This window comes from Bidens hawaiensis, unplaced genomic scaffold (assembly GCF_021521415.1).
Source record: "Bidens hawaiensis isolate Kalapana, Puna unplaced genomic scaffold, B.hawaiensis_p1.1 tig00008037_1, whole genome shotgun sequence".
NCBI lineage: Eukaryota > Viridiplantae > Streptophyta > Magnoliopsida > Asterales > Asteraceae > Bidens > Bidens hawaiensis.
Genome location: NW_027491564.1, coordinates 189,066 through 207,466, shown reverse-complemented (window position 1 = coordinate 207,466; position 18,401 = coordinate 189,066).

The following is an 18,401-nucleotide window of genomic DNA, read 5'->3' as shown; positions in this document are numbered from 1 at the left end:
TATCTACTAAACCGTGAGTTTCATGACCCCACTTTTAAACTGTTTTACGAACTTTTGGGGTGAAAAGCAAGTTTGATTACATATACATACCTTAAACATGTATTGATGTGAATTATCTAAGTGCTAACACACGAAAGTCCCCACGATCACAGTGATTAACTTCGAGCCGGTGGTTTGTGAATAGTACTATTGGTTTGACAAACCCAAATAGAATCGGCCTGGTTTCCGTGTCACATAGCGCCGTTTGCACATGACCATATTTATACAAATAGGCTATGTAGTGTTAGACATAGCTACCGGGGCATGTTGTGGGCGGAAAGGGGCCACAGTGGTTGATGGAGCGTGGGAAATGGATGCACGCAACACATACAGTCAAGGCTTCACTGTAGCTTAGCATAATTACATCATTTATATACATACATACTTATTTCATGATTACAAGTGTTGACTTGTGAATGCTCAATACTATTTTCTTGAAACTCGTGGAACTCATCAACTCTAGTAGTTGACCCGTTTTAAACTGCTTTTCAGGTGTACCTAAATCGGAGTAATTTGGTGATCTGTTACTTGCCTGAAGTGTGTGGTTGATGCTATGTGAATAGAGGCAAGGGTGTTAGTAGTAAGAACGTATAGTTAATGAACCAGTTTTGTTTGTATCGCCTATACTGTAAAACAATAATAGAACAATGAGTTGTAATATATTGTAAATTAGTTTGTAATGTTTCTTTATAAACAATGTGTTGATACCAGAGGTGTCTGTTACATTCTCGTTTTAAGCTTTCGCATTGTGCTAGTCGGGGTGTGACATATACGGACGTCGTAGTAGCCCGAGCCCGATTCACTTGGTAAAGATAAACCGACAATCTCAGTCATTGTAATCAATGCGCGATTAGCTTGGCAACGGTTTAATGGCACACTAGCAAGTCTATGGTTTGTTATGATTTGATTGATTACTACTCACATGTTTGTTTGCGCATTTAAACATTGATCATATATTATATACATATATTGTTAGTGTCAAAATATGGTGATCATATCACTCAAGATGTGTTGTTGAGACACACTTTTATTTTCTACACATATGCAGGTTGCTTTTGAATTGAAGTTTGATGTGAAAAGGATACCTAGACAAGACCTTAGGATATAATCAAGACTCATTATTTAAGTTTATATACATGTATTTAAATTGTTTTTCATGTATTTAAATTGTTTGTACTGTTTGAAATAAAATAATTAAATATATATTGTCATTTATATTCATGATAATATCTCCGAGCTGTGAACAATCATGCTCACGCCCCGGCATTCCGCCTTAGGCTGGGATGTGACATTGAAGCTTTATTTTTTTTTTTTTTGGATCTTCGCAACCCGTAATAATGAATTCGCATTTGGTAGAAAGGATTTCAAAATCTAAGAACGTTGAATGTGTTATCCTTTATTTTTAATCTTCAAGTGTGTTATTTCAATTTTCATTTTTGAAAATGGGTCAATTTAGAAATGTTTCGATTTGCTTTGGCTCGGGTCAAAATGGGTTATTTTAATAGGGTATCAATATAGTTCTGGTTAACGAGTCAATATAAAAAGGTATCAATTTCGTTTGGGTTTCAATAGGTCTTTTAAAATCGTATCAATTTGGTTCGGGTCATACGTGGTCAATTTTAGAAGATATCGATTTGGTTCCAGTTAAAATGGGTCATTCTCAAAACGTATCAATTTAATTATAGTCAAAGTATGTCATATTAAAAAAGGTTTTGAATTGCTTCCGGTTCTTCAATTCGCTTTGGACGTGCTTCAGTTTATTAGCGTGCGATACTTTACACATGAAATGTAAAAACAGTTTTCATAGTCAGTTAGTCACTATGTTTGTTAGATTGGTGTATGATTGCTTATGTCATCAACTGTGTTCCCCCAGGAAGAAAAGAAGTCCGAATCATTCTTGGATGTTTATCGGGATTATTTCCTAGATGCTTATTTTCTGATTTGATTGCTTTCCAGACTAATATTAGTGATTTTTTTTGGTTTTATATTAATATTATTTTTTAAATTTTATGAAGCTTATGTTTTAAAGTTTAAAATTTTCTTCGTAAACATTCAACTATGTAAATTCATTTGTTATAAGTTTATGTATTTCAGTACCAGGGTCGTCCTTGAAAAACCTAAATAATTTTCGGGCCTTGTGTGAGAAAAAAAGGGCCCCTAAATACAAGCACAATAAGAATAAACAGAACAAAATGTGCTTGTAGCAAAATGATATAATTTAAACACTTAACTAATCTTTAGACTCTCCTAGCATATTTTTGAAAGCAAAGTTTTTGATCAACTCTTTGTAATCCATATTGTCTAATACGTCACTCTTAATAACTACAATTGTCAACCCGTTAAGTTTTTCTTATGACCCTATGGATCGTAAGTAAAGACTTCAACAACTTTATTTTTGAAATACTTTTTTCTATTGAGAATTTCTTCTAACATTTTTGAAAACAACGTTGTTGATCAAATCTTCTATAATAAATAATAATATTGCAAAAAACGTTTACGAGACCAAAAGATTGTTTGACTTTGAAAAAAAAACTACTTGGTTTTTCGCTGAAGTCTACGTCGAAATCTTCAAAGGGAAAACAATGTGTGTTTAGGTTTTTTCTAAAGCAAGCGATTACAAGTTATTTGAATAAAATTGTTGGGTTTCTATGGATATTTTATACTTAGTTAACCATTTAACTAGTCACAATTAAAGCGGAAGCGTGATATAAACAAACTAAACATATGTATCCATGTGTTTATATATGTATATATTACAAGTTTATAGGAAATGTGTACATGAACAACCTAATTTATTCATGTTATAAGATTACTAATAATCTATTTATTAGAAACCCGAAGCAAGGATCAAATGATACGGAAAAACTAAACTATCAAAGCTATAAACACTTACATTCTTAACATTTTAAGAGTGTAGTTGATGTTGAAGAAGATGATGATGTTGATGCTAGACTTTCAAAGGGAAAATCCTCAAACGGAAGATACCCCGAGCCTCCAACACACACCGAACTTTGTTAGGGAGCTTGAACACGAATAATCGAGACCCGAGCCTCCTTTTTGATCTTGGCCGTAAGCAAGAACAAAGAAAGAAAGAAAGACTTGTGGTTGTCTAACTTGAAAAATCACATGTGTTGCTTGTTAGAATATATATATATATTCACACTCAACACATAATCAAATCTTTCATACATGGTGTTAGGTTTTTAAATTTTAGTCAAGTAAAATTTACTCAACATCCACCATATCCATGACAAGATTTTGACCAAAACTTTGGGGTGTGGGGCCCACCCAAAACCGGCCCCAAAAATATATATATATATATTTATTTTTTTTTATTTATTTTATACTTTATAAAATATATAAACACCCCATCTTTTATAAACCATTTTATAAAAGTACACATAATTAAATAATCATTCCAATAATAATTATTTGAATAAATAAATTAACCAATTAATTTATTTAACACTTTCAAGTAAGTATTCAGAAACCCGATTTTCTGAATGTATCGTGTTCTGTATTTGTCTCATAGATCTTATCTTAACAAATACATAATTGTTGTGTGTCTAACTCGTTATTGGGTATGACCCGACTTGGATCAAACACAACTAGCCACATTAACCTAATTATGTGTCTCGGGCATACGGTATTCCAACAATCTCCCACTTGCACGTGACTCATAAGAAGTTAATGCTAATGGTGAATACCGCCTAACAACAGGTCACCACCCTTAGTGTGTTTGACTAAGTGCCATTCAATAACATCATCCCCTTCAAGTCCATACTTGATATGATATAGGTAAGTCTTATCATTACATCCCTTTGTTACTAGATGTCCTGTCAAATCGAAGAGACACAGAGTGATCATTCTCTCAATGATTTAACTTAACAGGCCTTAGACATCTAAACTCTCAACACATAAGAGGAACAAATCCCATCTTGACTGCATACATCCTCGTTGACATCTCATATGATATCTGAGCTCTTTATTACACGTCATCGTGTTACCGAAATAACAAAGAAGAGAGTCAAGTTATCAGACTTGATGAAAAACCAGATCCAATATGCATCTTAGGTCAAAAGACACAATGATACTCGCCTTTACTCAAGGATTACTTATGATCAGTTGCACTAACTCTATGCAGTGATCCTTGAGAGCGGATCATGTCCAATATTTGTATCCCACAAATATCTATGAACCTTGGTGGCAAACTTATGCCCTATATTCATCACATGAATATCAACCAATCCGGGTTCATAATAGTCTTACCTTCATACTTGTTCCCATAAGCATGATCGACTACGGACGTTTAGAACAACATAAGTCATTCATGGATTAAACATGTAAATATAGAACATAACTCATTGAAAAATTAAAACATAATTAATTATCATGAGATACCCATCACATTTGTTCTTATACAAACACTAAACACAGATTAAATCCACTCACTAGAATACCGAAGTCCTAATGCACAAACATGACCCTCATGCTTTGGCCTATCGAGGAGCTTCGTGAGTGGGTCCGCAATATTTTGATCGGTATGAACTTTATGAATACATATCTTTCATTTTTCAACTTCATCCCTTATGTAGTTGAATCTGCGCTCAATGTGCCTCGTTTTCTGATGAGCACGAGGCTCCTTGATCTGTGCAATAGCACCCTCATTGTCACAGAATATCTCTAGGGGCTCCTGAATAGTAGAGATAATCCCTAGATCCATGATGAACTTTTTCATCCATGCAGCCTCTTGGGCTGCCATTGAAGCGGCGATGTACTCAGATTCTGTAGTGGATAACGCGACAACATCCTGCTTCGAACTCTTCCAAGAGACAGCGCCTCCATTCAAAATGAAGACATATCCCGACTGTGACCGAGAATCATCTCGGTCAGTTTGGAAACTCGCATCCACGTAACCCTTTACGACGAGTTCCTCCTCACCAGACCCATATATTAAAAACATATCCTTAGTCCTTCTAAGGTATTTTAATATATTCTTGACAGCCATCCAATGACTGTCACCTGGGTTGTGCTGGTATCTACTCGTTATGCTTAAAGCATACGAGACGTCCGGTCTGGTGCACATCATTGCATACATAATAGATCCTATTGCCGAAGCATAAGGAACATGCTTCATCCTATCCTGCTCTTCCTTAGAGCTAGGACTTTGGGATGAGCTTAACACGGTTCCTCTAGGAATAGGTACCAAACCTTTCTTAGAGTTTTCCATCCTGAACCTTTTCAGGATTTTATCAATGTACGCACTTTGATTGAGTCCGATCAATTTCCTTTGTCTATCCCTATAGACCTTTATTCCCAAGATATATGTCGCTTCTCCAAGATCCTTAATTGAGAAACGACTTACTTAACCACGCTTTAACGTTTTCCATACTTGGTATATCATTTCCAAATAAAAGTATATCATCGACATACAAAATAAGGAACATGACTATACTCCCACTAGCCCATTTATACACACACGCCTCATCACCGTTTTGGACGAAACCAAACGCTTTGATTTCTTCATTAAAACGATGATTCCACATCCGTGATGCTTGTTTCAACCCGTAGATTGATTTCCTTAACTTACATACTTTGTCAGGATTAGATGGATCGACAAAACCTTCAGGCTGAACCATATGGACATCTTCCTCAAGATATCCATTAAGAAAAGCGGTCTTGACATCCATCTTCCATATCTCATAATCAAAATGAGCTGCAATGGCAAATAATATCCTGATCGACTTAAGCATCGCGACTGGCGAGAAGGTTTCATCATAATCAATCCCTTGAGTTTGCGTGAAACCTTTGCTACAAGTCGTGCTTTGTAAGTATCTAAATTTCCATGCATATCGGTCTTCTTCTTGAAGACCCACTTACATCCAACCATTTTGGAGTTAAGTGGACGATCAACCAATTCCCAAACTTGGTTATCGTGCATGGATTGCATCTCGGCGCTCATGGCTTCAAGCCACTTGTCACAATCAGGTTGTGACATAGCATCTTTGTAGGAGATCGGTTCATCCGAATTGACCAAGTAGCAATCATCCACGAGAAATCCATATTTCTTGGGAGGTCGACTAATCCTACTAGATCTGCGAGCAACGTGTGTATGATCAATCATTTGATCACCTTCAACATCCTCGTGTTGAAAACTAGTATCGACCAACTGTGTATCATCCAGTGATTCTTGAACCTCTTCAAGTTCCACTCTCTTTTCACTAGGTCCTTCCATAAGGAACTTAGTTTCTAAGAAGTATCCTTTGCGTGAAACAAACACTTTTTGTTCACTAGGATCATAGAATATATATCCTATATCATCCTTTGGGTATCCTATGAAGATACACCTGATGGATCGAGCCTCAAGCTTATTTGGGGTGTCACGTTTAACATAAACTATGCATCCCCATACCCTTAAATATGAAAAGGATGGAACCTTTCCATGCCACACTTCATAGGGTATTCGATCCACCTTTTTGGTCGGGGCCATATTCAAAATACGAGCCGCTGTAAGTAGCGCATATCCCCAAAATGATGGCTGTAGTGAGCTTCGTGCCATCATTGATCGAACCATGTCCAACAGTGTTCTATTCCTCCTCTCGGATACTCCGTTATGTTGAGGAGTTCCAGGAGGAGTGAACTGTGAAATAATTCCACAATCTCTAAGATGACATTGAAAAGCATCACTTAGGTATTCGCCTCCTCTATCGGAGCGGAGTACCTTGATTGTTCGGTCGAGCTGATTTTGTACTTCATTTTGAAATTCCTTGAACATTTCAAAGGCTTCATGTTTGTGTTTCATTAGATACACATACCCATATCGACTAAAATCGTCGGTAAAGGTAATGAAGTACCTTTCACTATTCCTACTAGTGGGCTTGAGAGGTCCGCATACATCCGTATGTATGATACCTAACAAGTCCTTAGCCCTTTCATTTGTACCTTTAAAAGGTTCTTTGGTCATCTTGCCTTGAATACAAGATTCACACTCATCAAACGAACCTAACTCATTTGTTTTCAAAAGACCATTCTTTTGGAGAGTATTTACACGATTCTTGTTTATGTGTCCAAGACGACAATGCCAAATGTAGGAATCACTCAAATCCTTTTTGAGTCTTTTAGTGGAAGTTTGATATAATGAGCTATTTGAGGTATTGTCATGAACCAATTCATAAATACCGTTGTTTGGTACAGCTTTAAAATAAAAGATACCATTAGATGATACATGCATTTCTGATTTTACAAATTTAAAGTCAAAGTTACATTGTCTAAGAAGGTGCACGGAAATAATGTTCATAGTCAAACTAGGAGCATACAAAACATTTCTCAAAACAACTTCCAAACCACTTGGAAGCGATAAAGTGAAGTCTCCTCTAGCGACCACGTGCACCCTTGCACCGTTGCCCATGAAAAGACTCACTTCGCCCTTCTTTAAGTCTTCATTCCTTTTGAACCCCTGCAACCAATTGCAAATATGAGTTCCACATCCGGTATCCAATACCCATGTGTTAGAAGAAATAAGATTTAGCTCAATATTAATCATAAAGACATTACCCGAGGCATGCCCCACATTCCTCTTGTCTCTTAGCTCTTTTAGGTAGACCGGGCAATTGCGTTTCCAATGTCCGGTCTCCCCACAACCAAAACAAGGATCATCCTTATGACCCCTTGGTTCCACAACCTTTTGTTTTTTTGCCACAACCGGTGATTTGCCCTTACCCTTAAGATGCACAGGAGGACCCTTTCTTTTTGCTACCTTAGCCTTAGGATTGGGTTGAGATCGATTCTTGGATTTACCTTCATTGATCGCAAACACGGGTAAAACCCTTTTACCCATGCTCGCCTCGGCTGTTTTAAGCATTGAGTGAAGTTCTCCAATGTTTTTGTCCCACCCATTCATGTTATAATTTAACACGAAAGTGTCGAACCTTTTCGACAGGGAGTTAAGGATCAAATCCGTTGCTAACTCTTTTGAGATGGGACAATTGAGCTTGGCGAGGCGATCAATGTAACTTTTCATCTTAAGTACATAAGTTGAAACTGGTTGATTATCATCCATTCTACATGCATGCAAGGCTCGAACCGTTTCGAACCTTTCAACTCTTGATTGCTTAAGGAACATTTCCTTAAGTTGAGTAATCATGTCGTACGCATTATGGTTTTCGAAATCCTTTTGGATTTCGGGAACCATAGTCGCCAACATGAGGCATGACACTTGAATGGAATCTTCCGTGTGTTGGACCCAATTCATATATTCGACCTCACTTCCCTCTTCCGGTTCGTTGGGGATAGGTGTTTCCAAAACATGATATAATTTTTCTTGTTTTAGAACAATCCTTAAATTTCGGAACCAATCCGAAAAGTTATTGTGGTTAAGACGGTCTTTAGCGAGAATAGATCGGAGATATACATTTTGGACGTTAGGGATTATGTTGTCGTCGACGTGTGCGGCCATCTGCAGAATTTTAATTAAGTTCATTTTAGTGTTTTACTTATTTTAATTATTAATACCCTTTTATATATATACAAAATATAATTAATAATTAAAATCTAGAATCCAACGATAAACCCGACTCCGGTTAGGTGACCTTTTTCCCATTGTCGGTTTATCAAGGTAGTTATTCGTAACAATTGCAAACCCTTTTGCAACTTCTAGAGTTTATGGGACCGGTTTGAAATCATATTTCGTGTCGGCATGTTTATCCCATCAACACCTATTAGACCCCATGCTTGGGTGACCCTCTTCACATGGTTCCAATTTAAGTCGTCCTACTTGTATCAACTTGTAATATCAACATACAAACGGTTAGGTGACCTTTTTCCCATTTATATGCCAATATTACCTCAACATATTAATTTACTCTACGCGGTTAGGTGACCTTTTTCCCACTAAGAGCTTACTAATATGTTAAGCGTTATACAAAAGGATGGTGTTTAACTTGTTATCCTTAATTTTAAAAGGGATTTTTAGTTTTAATAATCCTAGTTGTAAAACTTTAAATCATGTTCTAACATGCATTTAGTAACATGATTATTTTGAAACCATTTTCAAAATTCTAATTTATAATAAAACCATTTTATTATGGGCGTGAGACGGCTAGTTAATAAATCCATTTTATTAAACTACGTGTCACGTAATTACCGATAATTATTAGAACCCGTTTTATGCTTTGTTAATTAATTCTATGTGACGAAGTTGATATCCTAATATCTAGCAACCACATAATCAAACAATCAATTAACAAGCATACACAATTATACTAGACACGAGCCACTAAGTTAGACCACACTTGTTAGCCAAAACAAGTGTGTGTCTTAGGTCCGATCCTAAGGGACACATGACACATGTATGTTGTAGCTCCCACTCGATCCCGCATCCAAATGCTTCGAGCATCTTCTTCAACCCCGTTGTGATCCATTTGGCTTGAACTTGGGCCTTAGCTTCCATAAGCTTCCATTTGGGCTTAATTGGTGGGCTTAGGTCCTTTTGGGCTTGAATCCCCTTAATAGGCTTGTGAGACCCATTATCATCATACCCGGCCCAATAAGGCCCAAACTTCCAATTTTGCAATCTTCTTTAATTTTACAAAACAAATGTCCTAATACATTTTCTATAAAATAAAGATATTACAAATAATCTATTTATTACATACCCATATGAATAAATAATTACAAAATTACAAAATTGCCCCTAATTAATTATTACAAACCGAAACTTGAATAATTAATTACAATTACAATCATCAACCACAAACAAACATCCATTTTGGTCTACGGCTCGGTCTAGTTTTAATAATTAATAAACATAACCCGTTATGTTTTAGGATCCCGTTTCAAAACCCCTTGACTTTATCGAGCCTAGCCCAACCCATTTTGGGCTTGACCCAATAACTTGATTATGAGCTTCGGCCCACATGTCCAAAACACATGGGCTTCGGCCCAATGAAAGGTCTCATGGGATTCGGCCCATATATTCGGTTTTATTATTATTATTTTTTTTTTTGAACAATGCCAAAAAAAAAATAACAAGATTAAATACAAAATTCATGCATGTTAATTTTCGTATAAAATCTTTCAAGGGGAAAATATAAAACCGAAAACCCGAAGCTTAGTTTCCCGTATCCCGGCTCTTGATGCCATTTGTTGGGTTTCTATGGATATTTTATACTTAGTTAACCATTTAACTAGTCACAATTAATGCGGAAGCGTGATATAAACAAACTAAACATATGTATTCATGTGTTTATATATGTATATATTACAAGTTTATAGGAAATGTGTACATGAACAACCTAATTTATTCATGTTATAAGATTACCAATAATCTATTTATTAGAAACCCGAAGCAAGGATCAAATGATACGGAAAAACTAAACTATCAAAGCTATAAACACTTACATTCTTAACCTTTTAAGAGTGTAGTTGATGTTGAAGAAGATGATGATGTTGATGCTAGACTTTCAAAGGGAAAATCCTCAAACGGAAGATACCCCGAGCCTCCAACACACACCGAACTTTGTTATGGAGCTTGAACACGAATAATCGAGACCCGAGCCTCCTTTTTGATCTTGGCCGTAAGCAAGAACAAAGAAAGAAAGAAAGACTTGTGGTTGTCTAACTTGAAAAATCACATGTGTTGCTTGTTAGAATATATATATATATTCACACTCAACACATAATCAAATCTTTCATACATGGTGTTAGGTTTTTAAATTTTAGTCAAGTAAAATTTACTCAACATCCACCATATCCATGACAAGATTTTGACCAAAACTTTGGGGTGTGGGGCCCACCCAAAACCGGCCCCAAAAATATATATATATTTATTTATTTTTTTTTATTTATTTTATACTTTATAAAATATATAAACACCCCATCTTTTATAAACCATTTTATAAAAGTACACATAGTTAAATAATCATTCCAATAATAATTATTTGAATAAATAAATTAACCAATTAATTTATTTAACACTTTCAAGTAATTATTCAGAAACCCGATTTTCTGAATGTATCGTGTTCTGTATTTGTCTCATAGATCTTATCTTAACAAATACATAATTGGTGTGTGTCTAACTCGTTATTGGGTATGACCCGACTTGGATCAAACACAACTAGCCACATTAACCTAATTATGTGTCTCGGGCATACGGTATTCCAACAAAAATTAAACATCAAATAAAATACTATAATACATGATATAAAAAACATTCATTCTTAAAAAATATAAATTATAGATACGACTATTAATAATATAAAAATAAAAATTGTTGTTCAAAATAAATAATAATATTCAAAATGCAAATTAATCATGTTCACCTACTTAAATATTATAGAGTATGTTTAATATTTTATAATGTGAACAAACCACGAATAAATAATTTGTTTATTATGTGTATGTGCCTAATTTTCTAGTAATTTGATGCATACTTTTGATATATAGTTATCTTGATTAATGACGGTCTGTGAAGGAATACAAATGTAAAAGGAAAAAATGAAACAAATAATAGAATTGAACCTTGCACCTCTTGGAACGAAAGCAATTAAGCTGCCATGTGATCCAAAAAAACTTATTGAACTATCTGGTTTGCTCATTTCTTATATATACGTTATTTCTTATATATACATAAAGGAAAAAAAATAAAATTTTGGGCCCCGTGCGCTGGCCCAGTCTGCACACCTCTTGGCCGGCCCTGTTTGGTACGTTGTTTGCATATGAATATGAATTGCAATTAAAAATCATGTTGCTGTCTAAAAAGTTATATTAAAAAATAGCTTGCCGTTTGAAATTATATATGTGTTTGCATGAAGATTTCTATATTTCGCATGTGTCGTGCACGGGTCAATAACCTATTATATAATATATTTTGTCGTTTCAAATGTTAACGGCTTATACGACGATTTCTATATTTCCACCCGTGACGCACACGAGTCATTACCCTAGTACTACATATTTAATATGATGTTTATATTTGTTCATCAAGTAAATGATCCACTTAATTTAAATAAGGGGAAAATCCTCACAATATCCCAGCTTGACCAAGTTTTTCTAAAAGTAGCTTAGGTTTACAAAAAATCCCCAAAATAGCAAATTTTTTCCGTTGGATCCGACAGAATTTCAATACCGTCCGATGGAATTTTTGGATCTTTAAAACCGTGCCACGTGTCAACGTATTAATGGATTCGACGGAATTTTTAATGGATCCGACGGAATTCATCATCTTCTACCTCTCTAGTCTCAACCCCTAAAATCAAGCAAATCAATAGTGCAAATCGCTTTTTTTTTTCGAGGAGAACATAACCATTGTGTTCAATTTAACTCTAGAACTTAAAATCAAAAACTCCCGAAATGAAAAATTTAGAGTTCTTCGGGAAAATTAAACAGTTGGATTCGACGAAAGCATGAACTGAACCTTCAGATCTGACTGTTTATTATTACGTCGGTTTGTTTCATTAATTCATTAAACAAAATGGTAAACCGTCGGATTCGACGGAATAGTATGCTTCGATAGGGTCATTATCTGTCTGATAAGGGATGATTTCTGTTGGATCCGAGGGGACTTTTAGGTTAGTTTGGGGATTTTGGTTGGTGTTGGACTATTTCTGAAAATTCTTGATTAAAGCAGGCTAGTTTAGGGATTTACCCTTCAAATAAAGCATTTTTTTTGTATCTCAGGAACAACTTACAAGAATGATGTAGTTCCTTATATGATTTCCTTCTTTCAAGTATGATTATATTGTAAAGAAGTTTGAACTTATAAAAAAATATTTAGAGATTTAAATTTCTATAAATTTGTGATTTGTGATTTAACTTTATTCTTATTTGATGTAATACACAACTTTGTTGTTCATTATTTTGTTTATAAAATTATGATTTGTATATTTAAATTGTTAGTATGCAATATTATCTCGAGTGAAAAGTATGGATGTTTTAAACTATTAGGTAGTGTTTGGTATGCAGAAATGAATTACGGATTGAAATGAACCATTTTGAGTAAATGAAGAAATGTGTGTTTGATTGATCAAATGAATGAAAGAACCTATTACCTAGTCTATTTCATTTCTTCTAAAACACTAAAATTTCATTCCAACCATCCCCATGTTTTGTTTTTCATTTCATTCCCTCTTTCATCCTATATCGCCTCCACCACCTCCCGCCACCACCGCCCAACACCATCAACACCCACCACCACCGCCAACCCCACCACCAACCACCACCATCGCCGCTGTTACCGCCTCCACCAACCATCGCCATCAGTGCCAGCTGCCCACCACCGCCAAACATCAACCGTCGCCCCCAACGGCCGCCATCATTATTATCAGCCCATGTAATACACGGGTTTTTAACCTACTACCAAATATATCTATGAAAATTATTTATGCACTCAAACTTGTCCATTTTTCTTTATTTTTTAAAATAATTCACAATTCATAATATGAATATTATTCCCTCATGTGTAAACATATCTGCAATTAATTTTATCAAGTCATAAACACTCGTGCTTGATAACATACGATGAATAAAATGTTGGGTTTCTATGGAATTTACAAACTTAGTTAACCATTTAACTAGTCACATTAAAGGCGGAAGCGTGGTATTTGCAAACTAAACATATGTATCCATGTGTTTATATGTGTATATATTACAAGTCTATATAATATATGTTCATGAACAACCTAGTTTATCCATGTTATTAGATTACCAATAATCTATATATTAGAAACCCGAAGTAAGGATCAAGTAATACGGGAAAGCTAAACTATCAAAGCTTGTAAAACTTACATTCTTAACCCTTTAAGAGTTTAGTAGATGGTTGAAGAAGATGATGATGTGAATGCTAGACTTTCAAAGGAAAACCCTCAAACGGAATATACCCCGAGCCTCCAACACACACCGAGCTATGCTAGGAAGCTTGAACACGAAAAACCCGAGACCCGAGCCCTTCCTTTTTCTTTTTGGCCGTAAAACAAGAAAGAAAGAAAGGGAGAGTTGTTGGTGTTTTTGTTACTTGAAAAATTATGTTGAATGAACTTGATCTTACCTTTTATCATTATACACCATCATGAAGCATGGTGTTAGGTTCTTGTTTTATGCAAACACTCAACCTTTCATGACATGATATTGACCAAGATATGGGGTGTGGGGCCCACCCTAAAACCGGCCCCAATATATATATATATATATATATATTTTTTTTTTTTTTTTTTTTATTTATTTTATACTTTATAAAATATATAAACACCCCATCTTTTATAAACCATTTTATAAAAGAATACATAGTTAAATAATCATTCCAATAATAATTATTTGAATAAATAAATTAACCGATTAATTTATTTAACATTTTCAAGTAAATATTCAGAAACCCGATTTTCTGAATGTATCGTGTTCTGTATTTGTCTTATAGATCTTATCTTAACAAATACATAATTGGTGTGTGTCTAACTCGTTATTGGGTATGACCCGACTTGGATCAAACACAACTAGCCATATTAACCTAATTATGTGTCTCGGGCATATGGTATTCCAACAATCTCCCACTTGCACGTGACTCATAAGAAGTTAATGCTAATGGTGAATACCGCCTAACAACAGGTCACCACCCCTAGTGTGTTCGACTAAGTGCCATTCAATAACATCATCCCCTTCAAGTCCATACTTGATATGATATAGGTAAGTCTTATCATTATATCCCTTTGTTGGTAGATGTCCTGTCAAATCGAAGAGACACAGAGTGATCATTCTCTCAATGATTTAACTTAACAGGCCTTAGACATCTAAACTCTCAACACATAAGAGGAACAAATCCCATCTTGACTGCATACATCCTTGTTGACATCTCGTATGATATCTGAGCTCTTTCTTTTACGTCATCGTGTTACCGAAAAACAAAGAAGAGAGTCAAGTTATCAGACTTGATGAAAAACCAGATCCAATATGCATCTCAGGTCAAAGGACACAATGATACTCGCCTTTACTCAAGGATTACTTATGATCAGTTGCACTAACTCCATGCAGTGATCCTTGAGAGCGGATCATGTCCAATATTTGTATCCCACAAATATCTATGAACCTTGGTGGCAAACCTATGTCTTATATTCATCACATGAATATCAACCAATCCGGGTTCATAATAGTCTTACCTTCATACTTGTTCCCACAAGTATGATCGACTACGGACGTTTAGAACAACATAAGTCATTCATGGATTAAACATGCAAATATAGAACATAACTCATTGAATAATTAAAACATAATTAATTTTCATGAGATACCCATTACATTCGTTCTTATACAAACACTAAATACAGATTAAATCCACTCACTAGAATACCGAAGTCCTAATGCACAAACATGACCCTCATGCTTTGGCCTATCGAGGAGCTTCGTGAGTGGGTCCGCAATATTTTGATCGGTATGAACTTTATGAATACATATCTTTCTCTTTTCAACTTCATCCCTTATGTAGTTGAATCTGCGCTCAATGTGCCTCGTTTTCTGATGAGCACGAGGCTCCTTGATCTGTGCAATAGCACCCTCATTGTCACAGAATATCTCTAGGGGCTCCTGAATGGAAGAGATAATCCCTAGATCCATGATGAACTTTTTCATCCATGCAGCCTCTTGGGCTGCCATTGAAGCGGCGATGTACTCAGATTCTGTAGTGGATAACGCGACAACATCCTGCTTCGAACTCTTCCAAGAGACAGCGCCTCCATTCAAAATGAAGACATATCCCGACTGTGACCGAGAATCATCTCGGTCAGTTTGGAAACTCGCATCCACGTAACCCTTTACGACGAGTTCCTCCTCACCAGACCCATATATTAAAAACATATCCTTAGTCCTTCTAAGGTATTTTAATATATTCTTGACAGCCATCCAATGACTGTCACCTGGGTTGTGCTGGTATCTACTCGTTATGCTTAAAGCATACGAGACGTCCGGTCTGGTGCACATCATTGCATACATAATAGATCCTATTGCCGAAGCATAAGGAACATGCTTCATCCTATCCTGCTCTTCCTTAGAGCTAGGACTTTGGGATGAGCTCAACACGGTTCCTCTAGGAATAGGTACCAAACCTTTCTTAGAGTTTTCCATCCTGAACCTTTTCAGGATTTTATCAATGTACGCACTTTGATTGAGTCCGATCAATTTCCTTTGTCTATCCCTATAGACCTTTATTCCCAAGATATATGTCGCTTCTCCAAGATCCTTAATTGAGAAACGACTACTTAACCACGCTTTAACGTTTTCCATACTTGGTATATCATTTCCAAATAAAAGTATATCATCGACATACAAAATAAGGAAAATGATTATACTCCCACTAGCCCATTTATACACACACGCCTCATCACCGTTTTGGACGAAACCAAACGCTTTGATTTCTTCATTAAAACGATGATTCCACATCCGTGATGCTTGTTTCAACCCGTAGATTGATTTCTTTAACTTACAAACTTTATCAGGATTAGATGGATCGACAAAACCTTCAGGCTGAACCATATGGACATCTTCCTCAAGATATCCATTTAGAAAAGCGGTCTTGACATCCATTTGCCATATCTCATAATCAAAATGAGCTGCAATGGCAAATAATATCCTGATCGACTTAAGCATCGCGACCGGCGAGAAGGTTTCATCATAATCAATCCCTTGAGTTTGCGTGAAACCTTTTGCTACAAGTCGTGCTTTGTAAGTATCTAAATTTCCATGCATATCAGTCTTCCTTTTGAAGACCCACTTACATCCAACCAGTTTGGAGTTAAGTGGACGATCAACCAATTCCCAAACTTGGTTATCGTGCATGGATTGCATCTCGGCGCTCATGGCTTCAAGCCATTTGTCACAATCAGGTTGTGACATAGCATCTTTGTAGGAGATCGGTTCATCCGAATCGACCAAGTAGCAATCATCCACAAGAAATCCGTATTTCTTGGGAGGTCGACTAATCCTATTAGATCTGCGAGCAACGTGTGTATGATCAACCATTTGATCATCTTCAACATCCTCGTGTTGAAAGCTAGTATCGACCAATTGTGTATCATCCAGTGATTCTTGAACCTCTTCAAGTTCCACTCTCCTTTCACTAGGTCCTTCCATAAGGAACCTAGTTTCTAAGAAGTATCCTTTGCGTGAAACAAACACCTTTTGTTCACTAGGATCATAGAATATATATCCTATATCATCCTTTGGGTATCCTATGAAGATACACCTGATGGATCGAGCCTCAAGCTTATTTGGGGTGTCACGTTTAACATAAACTATGCATCCCCATACCCTTAAATATGAAAAGGATGGAACCTTTCCATGCCACACTTCATAGGGTATTCGATCCACCTTTTTGGTCGGGGCCATATTCAAAATACGAGCCGCTGTAAGTAGCGCATATCCCCAAAATGATGGCGGTAGTGAGCTTCGTGCCATCATTGATCGAACCATGTCCAACAGTGTTCGATTCCTCCTCTCGGATACTCCGTTATGTTGAGGAGTTCCAGGAGGAGTGAGCTGTGAAATAATTCCACAATCTCTAAGATGACTTTGAAAGGCATCACTTAGGTATTCGCCTCCTCTATCGGAGCGGAGTACCTTGATTGTTCGGTCGAGCTGATTTTGTACTTCATTTTGAAATTCTTTGAACATTTCAAAGGCTTCATGTTTGTGTTTCATTAGATAAACATACCCATATCGACTAAAATCGTCGGTAAAGGTAATGAAGTACCTTTCACTATTCCTACTAGTTGGCTTGAAAGGTCCGCATACATCCGTATGTATGATACCTAACAAATCCTTAGCCCTTTCATTTGTACCTTTGAAAGGCTCTTTGGTCATCTTGCCTTGAATACAAGATTCACACTCATCAAACGAACCTAACTCGTTTGTTTTCAAAAGACCTTTCTTTTGGAGAGTATTTATACGATTCTTGTTTATGTGTCCAAGGCGACAATGCCAAATGTAGGAATCACTCAAATCCTTTTTGAGTCTTTTAGTAGAAGTTTGATATAATGAGCTATTTAAGGTATTATCACGAACCAATTCATAAATACCGTTGTTTGGTACAGCTTTAAAATAAAAGATACCATTAGATGATACATGCATTTCTGATCTTACAAATTTAAAGTCAAAATTACATTGTCTAAGAAGGTGCACAGAAATAATGTTCCTAGTCAAACTAGGAGCATACAAAACATTTCTCAAAACTACTTCCAAACCACTTGGAAGCGATAAAGTGAAGTCTCCTCTAGCGACCACGTGCACCCTTGCACCGTTGCCCATGAAAAGATTCACTTCGCCCTTCTTTAAGTCTTCATTCTTTTTGAACCCCTGCAACCAATTGCAAATATGAGTTCCACATC